Consider the following 9,245-nt stretch of genomic DNA (forward strand, 5'->3'; position numbering starts at 1 on the left):
GATTATAGGGACGTCATCGTCCTCTTCAATGTCAACGACTACAAAATCAGTGGGGATGTATATCCCCTCTATCTTAACAGGTATGTCCTCGACAAATCCTACAAGTTTCATGGTAGAACGATCAGCTATTTTTAATTCCATCTCGGTAGATTTCAACTCTCCTATCCCTATCCTTTTAAGAAGAGACAAAGGCAGCAAACTAACACTAGCTCCTAAGTCACATAAGGCTTTGTTTATGGATTCATTCCCAATTTCACATGGTATGGCAAAGCTACCTGGATCTCTAAGCTTAGGGGTTGCTTCTTGGATGATTGCACTAGTTTCCTTAGCCAAGGCTATTGTCTCATTATGCTCTATAGCCCTTTTCTTTGAAAAGATTTCCTTTAAAAACTTTGCATATAGAGGCATCCTAGACAAAGCTTCAGCAAAGGGAAGTTTAACGCAAATCTTCCTAAGTATGTTAACAAATTTTTCAAATTTACCCTCTAGTTTAAGCTTATCAGGATTTAAGGGGGATGGAGTTTTGTTTTCTCCAAGTGATTTAGCTTCTCTTATCACAACTTTATCACCTAAGGGCTTGACATTTTCTTTCCCAATGTTTTTAACCTTAGCAAAAGTTTCGCCTAACTTACTACCCCTAAAAGATATGACATTAACTTGGGCTTTGGGGTTGGCTTCGGTTTGACCAGGAAAGACTCCCGGTGTTTGGGAAGATGTAGCCACTTGTTGGGCTATTTGAGCGATTTGAGTTTCAAGCATTTTAGAGTGAGTAGCAATAGAGTCAACCTTGGTATTGAGCTTGGAAAGAGAATCATTCAGAAATCCAGTTTGGTTTTTAAGTTCTTGAAGTTGTTTGTTTTGGTTGGCAATAGAATTTTCCAACAAAATTTCCAAATTGGATTTTTGAGTGAATCTTTGGTTGTTTGCATAACCGGGTGGTGCTATTTGTCCATAGAGATTTTGGTTTTTATAAAAATTTTGATTTTGTCGCATCCCTTGGTTGTATTGAGCATAATTCATTTGCTCAACACCATTAGTAGCACTACCTAGTTGGCAATCAACACCAGCATGACCAGCTATACCACATATTTCACAAGAAGGAGTAGATGCAGAATTGATAGCACTAACATTGAATTTTTCAAGTTTTTCAGTTAGTGTATCAATTTTAGAAGCAAGGTGATCATAGTTAGAGACTTCGTGTATACCTGCCTCCTTTTTGGAGGATGAAGAACTAGAGATGGCTCTCTCGTCGGTCCATTTGTAATGATTTTGAGTCATGTCTTCAATTAGGGCATACGCCTCCGTGTAGTTTTTGTTCATAAGTGCTCCACCTGCAGCTGCATCAACAGACATCTTAGTGGTATAAGACAAGCCATTATAAAAAGTGTGGACTATAAGCCACTTCTCTAGGCCATGGTGGGGACAAAGTCTTAGCATTTCTTTGAAACGCTCCCACGCCTCATAGAGAGATTCCCCATCTTTTTGATTGAACCGTGTGATTTGGTCTCTAAGTTTAGCGGTTTTAGATGGTGGAAAGAAACGGGCAAGGAATGCTTGCCTCATCTGATCCCATGAAGTAATGGAACCGACTTCGAGGGAATGGAACCAAGCGCTAGCTCTATCCCTTAAGGAAAAGGGAAAGAGATGAAGTCTTACGGCCTCTTGGTTCTCCTTCATGGTTCCACTAATTCGTAGGAAAACAGAGATGTGAAGATTGGGATCCTCTGTGGGGGATCCCGAGAATTGGTTTTGCTGCACCAAGTTAAGTAGGGCAGGCTTGATTTCAAAGTTGTCATCCTCAACCGTTGGGTACACAATAACAGCTTGTGGCTCAGCCGTAGACGGCGTTGCATACTCTTTGAGAGTGCGATTGGCCATGGCGGTGTTATTTTGTGCTGCTCTCCTCCTTCTATGTAAGAACCTTTCGATCTCGGGTATGAATACTGCTTGATTTCTAGTTCTTCGCATACAAGGTTGAGAACCCAAGAAGTTAACGATAACAGAAAAATAAAAAGGTAAAAATAAAAATAAAAAGAAAAGAGAAAGAAGAAGAGAGAATTCTAATCACTAAGAAAAAGCTAATCAAATTAGTTAACTCCCTGGCAACGGCGCCAAAAACTTGATAGAGCCAAACCGCAAGCGCACGGCCTATCGAAGTAATAGTAGTAAGTAGAGTATCGTTCCGCTAGGGAGTTGGTCAATTTAATTAACTTTTAATGAATGATTAGAGGAGAGAAAGTTGATTAGAAAGGGTTTGATTGCTGAAGGTAAAAACAATAATAATAAAGGGGCCTTAGGATCATTGGTTCATCTTAATAACTAATCCTTCACTAGACAAAACCTAAACTTCTAATTTCATGGTTTACACACTAATTTCTAAAGACCGGTTTCCCTTAGCCCCTCACCTTTCCGATGAAAGTCCGGTGAGAGTTTACTTCTAGCAACCAAGTCTATTTCACTGACATGATTACTAGAAGATGCATAGAGGATTGAAACTACTCTTTGTCTCAATAGTTGCAAAGACTATTTCACTGTTTTGCAACTATTGTCTAGATTCACTTGTTCCAACATCAAGACTCCGCTCTCGCTTTATGAATTGATGTTTGGGATGATGGATTAACGATTATCAAACCCTCCGCTTTCGCTTCCACAGTTTGATAATTGTTAATCCACGTTAAGACGGTGAATCTAGATTAGAAATTAGGGTTACATAGAAATTAGGGTTTAGACATGTTTTGTTTAGGATTGAGTCATTAGACTCCCCAATAATCCTAAGACTAAGAAGTCTACTCACTCATGTTCATCGTAGACATGGAGGAAGAAGAGAGAAATACGGTAAAATAAATTGCAAGGAAAGTAAAAGGAAAATAAAGACTTTTATTAAAATAATACTTGAAATAAACAAAGTAAAGGATGATTGTTCATGGTGGAGAGCTACTCTATTTATAGCTTTACAATCGACTTAGAAACTAAGCAACTAAAAGGGTAAAACAGTAAAGCTGCAACAGGGTAACTTGGCCTTGAAGAAAAAGCAGCAAAAGTGGCTCTGGAGGGTGGCACGGCCGTGCCACATGTTGGCACTGGCCGTGCCAAGCTTCTGACTTGGTGGGAACATATTTTTGTCCCGTATCTTCGTATTCTTGCGCTGTATTTGCTCCAGTCCTCTTTCTTTTGCTCCAAGACACCTTCCACCATATATTTATTCCTAAAATAAAATAAAACACAATTTGAAGTAAAATATTCTAAACTAAAATAAAATGCAATAAAATAAAATCAAATCTAAAATAAAACTAAACTAAATAAGGCAATAATTAATACTATCTATGACTCATCAGTGCCAAAGATCATTTAAGATGTTGAAATAATTTCCGCTGCGAAGTTTTAGATATTACATTGTTGGATTTTGAAGGATAAATTATTATTTATTCCATTTATGATTTTTAAGAAGTGTAACATTCCGTTTAAGTTGTTAAACTCTGATTTTTATTAAGAAATTTTTATGTTGGGAAAACGGGGTGTTACAAAAAAACATGCATAGGGACTAGTGAGTGCAAAGCGGGGTAAAAGTGGTGTGCCAAAATTACACACTTTAAATTTTTGGGGTCAAAGTCACACAATTTTGCAACTTAAAGGGCAAAAAATGCAATTAAGCCCTTATGCTAACAAAATTTGATAGTGAATTCAATGTATCCATTTTGTGCAAAAAAAAAAATAAAAAAAAATCTAAATGCACCTTTCTTAAAATAAAAATAAAAAACTAGACGGAATTTTTTTATCATTTAAATTATATTAATGGTCAATTTATTACCGTCTCTCATAGAATTTAAACTATGTACCTTATTTATAAGGTTAAACTCTTTCTTTTTTTTGACGTTAAAGACAATTTCATTAAGGAAAGTCTGGCAATAAATCAAATGTCAATATTGCAGAAATACAAGGCGGAGTTTCTTCGATCCATATGGAATCTGAATTCTTAAGAGCATATTTAGCTAAATAATGAGCAGCTTGGTTGGCTTCACGCCTAACATGCAAAAAATTTAAAATACGAAAACTGCCCTTAAAACTAATACAATCTTGAATAATAGAGTCAACATAGTTGGGAGATTGTTGGTGAGCATTCAACGCTAAAACCACATTAGAAGCATCTGATTCTGCTATAAGATTCAGAAAAGACATGTCCTTGCAAATTCCAAACCCTTCCGCATAGCTAAAGCTTTTGCAACCTCTAAATCTGGTAATGAAAAGACTTGTCAGGAACTAGCACCAACGACAACACCTTCATTATCTCTCACCACAACACCAATACCCCACTTATCACCCTCTATCGGACCTGCTGCATCAACATTAAGTTTATAGAAACCACTAAAAGGAGGTGTCCAATGCACATCAGATATTGGCAAAATTGGACCTCCACTTAGTGTCTCCCCCAACATCGTACTAGCACTCTTAAAATTCCCAATAGATCTTTGCGCCTTTTGAATAGTGGCAGCCACATCAACCTCACTACCCTCAAAACATTTCTTATTTCTAGCACACCATATCTCATAACACAAGGCCAAAACATGAAATATAATATCCTCATCGACAAGAGTTTAACCTTATTTATAAGGTTAAACTCTTACCACTTAAATAACACATCAAATATTCTGAAACAACCTTTGTATATTAACCTGTTTAATTTTAACTTTTTTATCTTTTAAGATAAATTAGTAGTACTACTACTAAATGACATGTTTAAAAAAAATACAATAATTGCACCTACTAATTTGTTTAGAAACTTTCACCCAAAAAAATTGTGTAGAAATATTTTGGAATATTGATAAAAAAACCCTTAAATTTTTTTGGACAAAACTTTTAGTTAAAAGACTTACTTTCTTCGGTCACATTTATAAGGAAAAAACAATTTTTTTAGGTACATCAAATAATTAATGTATCTAACCCATAAATGTGACCGGATACATTAATTATTCAATGTATCTAAAAAGTAATTTTTTTACTTATAAATATGACCGGAGAGAGTATAAATCAGAGGAGACAGTAATTAATTAGGTGGGGGTTATGGAATTTAGCCTAGAGTCGAAATTGCCACGTGTTAAACCCGGAAACTAAACGCAATTTAGACAAACAAATGAAGATAGATTGGATATGATATGAATTGAAAGTAGTGATGGTCGGACAGAAGTAGAAGAACATGGGATTCTTAAGCTTTGGGGAACAAATGGGTAGGGGTCCATTTTAATTGAAAGTGAACCAATAACCTTTACTTCACAATTATTTGAACAAAGTACTATTTAGAAGCTTTATTGGTGTTTCTGGCTAAGGTCAAGGATTTGATCCTATAAACCCTTTCACATCTTATCTTTTGTACCAAACTAAATGCATTGGAGCCTCAATGAGAGGCTTTTGGCCTTATAATGTGTAATGACCACCATGAATATATTGAAAATAAAAATTAGTTAGTTGGAATTAGATCACTTGCAATAACAATTCATTTTGTTCACAACCTTATCCCATAGTGTCGATAAAGATGCATGTTACAAAATTGTATTACCTAATTCTCACTCAAAGTTAAACATAACAACAAAAAATGATGCCATTTCCAATCGGTCAATGAAGACCATAGACCTTTTTAATTTTTTTGTCACCACTTGCATTTTCTATAGTGCTTTAAATAATTGTAAAACTAGTTGTAAAAATGATTTGATAACAAGGATGCAAAAAGATTGACCACCATTATAGTGGATCTCCAATTTGTAAATTGTAATGGCAAAAGTGTAATGTTTTCTTATGGTTAATTAATTAAGTGAAGAAGGGTTAATGATTTTAGCAGCAAGATAGTTGACAGCACTAAAATTTACCCTTCATCTATGATTTATGATGGATCTTTCCGCATCTTATATTATTATATAGGTTAAAAAAAAACAAAGAATTCCTTCAAAGAAGGTTGGATGCATGTGCTTTCTTTAACCAAACCCTATCCAATTCAAGAGGGATCCAATTTAGATGGAAAGTCCCCACCACCGCCACCACCACATTAATTCACATTGCAATATTGTATTGTATTGTATACACCTTTTTTGAAAACAAAAACAAATAGAAATCACACTCAACTCTCATTTCACTTTTTTTTTTCAACGGATGACGTGAACATTTAACAAAGTTCAGTTGGCAAGTTTATGAACTTCAGTGTAATCCTTGGAAAAATGCATAAATTTGATTCCTGGACAAAAAAATCTTTAAGTCTTTTCTTGAGAGTGTGAAGGGTAGTGGATGGAAGAGTTTTGGAGGAGGGGACAAGAGAAAATAGAATGAATTTCTTACGCATCTTTTTTCTTTATAAAGAAATATTTTACATTTTATTTGAAAGAGATTTTGTAATATCCCGCCTGACAGTATCGGTATATTACCCGTTGACCGTGTCAGATGAATTTAATTCATGGAAAATAAGTTATTGGAAATATTTTATGAGATGTCAGCTTTTACAGGGAAAGTATCAGAGTCGTTTTAAACACGTTCAAGTCAAGGGCAAAATGGTAAGTTCACGAGGAAAGGATATTTATTTGGAATTGGTCCAAAATATCACACTTTCTCCTTTCCTTTCTCACTCTAGGTTTTTGGGAAAGACTTCTCTCCTCCTTCTCTCTACCTCCCACGCCCTTTTCTCTCTTCTTCTCCACCAAATCTTCTTCTTTCCACTAGCAAGTGAACTAATATTGCTCTCTCTTAATTTCTTAAGCTTGAGGAAGCTTGGGTTTTGCTTGGTTACTATATTTCTTCTCTCAAGAATGGATCCAAGAAGTTAGGGTTTGGATTTAAGCAAGAAGCTATGGCTTTTGGTTGTTGATTTGGAGCTTATGTTGATTATATTTCATGGAAGTGGAGAGGGATAAGCAAGGAACAACCTTGAGTTGAGGTCCTTTTGAAATCAAGGGTTAGGGTTGGTTCATGGTAAGTTGGAGGATGAATCAAGGTATGGTTTCTTCATGGTCAAGGATCATGATGCTTAGATGACAAGAAAGGACAACAAGTTTGAATGGTTTGAGCCAAAGAAGCAAGTGGATTAAGCTAGGGTTTTGGGCTTGTCGAGCTTGGGACTTGGAGATGTTGCAAGAACTTTGCTAGGTGAGTTCCATAGATAGCTATCCTACCCTTTGGGTTTATGTTTATGTCTTGTAAGATAATATGAAAATTCTAGGGTTTATGAATGAATTAATTACCCCTTTTTATGCCATGCATGCTAAATATGTTTTATACTTGTCATATGAATGTTTTACAAGTTTTCTATGGCATCTAGTGTCATGTTATGCATATGGATGTTTGGTTTTGAGGTTTTTGGGTCAAAAACACCAATTATGCAGGTGCTGGACTGTCATAACTCGCCTCGCGAGTAAGCTGCTCGCCATGGCGAGCATGAATGTCGAATGAGGGGTGTTGCTCGCACTGAGCTCGCCTCGCGAGCAAAACAACTCGCCACGGCGAGTGATGCTACTCGCCTCGCGAGTGAGTTCGTGCACAAGAGCACAGCTTGCTCGCCTCAGGCCCTGTTGTCATCTTTCGAGCTGGTGTTACCCGTGCAATCTTTTATAAAAACAAACCCCTCAAACCAAGGTCCTATATGATGATTTTCTAAAAGAGTTTCTTATGAATGAAGCAAGTATTAAACATGTTTAGTGATGCTTGGTATATGAGAGAATGACATGTATGTATGATACGAACTGGGGTAGCAAGATATTCCTTAAGCAAGGGAAAACTAGAGCCTCGACATAGTCGTCGAGAATTAGCTAGTTAGCAAGAATCCTTAGAATGACAAGACGTGAAGTCTAAGCTCTTCGCATATATATCTTAAGAGTATTATCTTCTTAAAGAAGCAAGGGCCATACGAGTATGGCAAGACGTGAATCGATTTCATATCCATTCACGAAGTAAGTTAAGCAAGCCTTTAGTTTACCTCTAGTGGGATCGTTCTAGGATCTGAGGTAAAAGAGATAGTATGATTAGGTTTAACCTTCATACATGCATAAGACTAAGATCATAATGAGAGTGTTATGTCTCTTGAATTCCTTCCAAGGTTGGGTTCAAGGGGTTCCCCAAGGGGGAATGGTTAAGCCGAAAGGGAGCCGCATTTCACTAAGTTAAAGTGTCGTGTCTTTTATATACCTTCCAAGGTTGGATATAAAAGGTTCTCCTAGGGGAATGGGGTAAGCCGTAAGGGACCCGCACATTCACTAAGGGAGTCCGGTGCGCTATTGCAAAGCATTTTCACCGGTAGTAAGGGATGAACTTCCGGGGTTACTCCACTCGGAACTAATCCGTAAAATGAACTCAGATAAGATGTTTGTTACACGCTAACATAATAAATGAAGCTGACTATGCATATTTATTATTCATGTATATGTTATGTCATAGAGACTTGGCGTAGTTCGTCAAGAATTAGTAAGTTAGAAAGAACCACTTATGTGATAAGAGAGGTTATGTTGTTAGATACAACATACTCAAGCAAGTAGAAGCTAGAAAAGAAATATGATGCCAGTGACGATCTTAGGTTTCCCCTAATCGTCAGGTTTAGAATCGTGCCATGATTATGTTATGCTTAGGCCTTGATACGTAGATCGTATTCTTGGCAATGCGGTTTAGGTTCCCTCTCGACCGCCATGACACGTATAGGAAGAGAAGCCTATAACAAGTGAGATAAGCCTATGACGGGTCTAGCGTGCACTACCGTCTAGGAAAGCATGACCACACACGTATAATCAACCGTCAGGTTGTAATGTAGACACGTGGTGACCGTAGGTTTCCCCTGAGGTTACCTATAGCCTAGGATTTAGGGGAACTCACTGAGACATTATGTCTCATCCCAATCCTTATTTGTTTCAGATATCAGGTTGGACGTCAGGGTAGTAGCCGGATGGATTGTTCAGCAAGAGCTCGTTCGTACCCGAAGCATGAAGAATATGGATCTCAAGGATGAATTCATTTTAAATTAGATAATATTTGATGTATTGATATAGTACGAACGCGTTTTGTTGTATAGAAATTCATTCGGAATTTTATTGTTGTATATTTTAATGTATCCAGTGCTAAATTCAACGCACGTGCTAGACTTTCTAGATACGTCTAGTATGGGTGTTACATTTGGTATCAGAGCAGGTCGATTCAGACCGTGCCTTGGGTCATTAAATTACAACTAAGGTAGTGGGACCATTGGGTTCCGGGTAAATGTTCTAGTTGTTGTTGTTAGTTGAGCC

At 36.9% G+C, this 9,245-nt stretch overlaps 1 non-coding gene across 1 annotated transcript; it reads left to right on the forward strand.

Annotated features, from left to right (window-relative positions):
- Window positions 1–1,408: 1,408 nt before the first annotated feature.
- LOC146932472 (small nucleolar RNA R71) lies at window positions 1,409–1,515 on the forward strand. Its single transcript, XR_015009064.1, has one exon. It is a non-coding gene; the product is annotated as a small nucleolar RNA R71 (small nucleolar RNA).
- The last annotated feature ends 7,730 nt before the right edge of the window (window positions 1,516–9,245 follow it).

This window comes from Medicago sativa, chromosome 4 (genome assembly GCF_051527215.1).
Source record: "Medicago sativa cultivar Bolivia chromosome 4, Bolivia_mono, whole genome shotgun sequence".
In the NCBI taxonomy this organism is placed as follows: domain Eukaryota; kingdom Viridiplantae; phylum Streptophyta; class Magnoliopsida; order Fabales; family Fabaceae; genus Medicago; species Medicago sativa.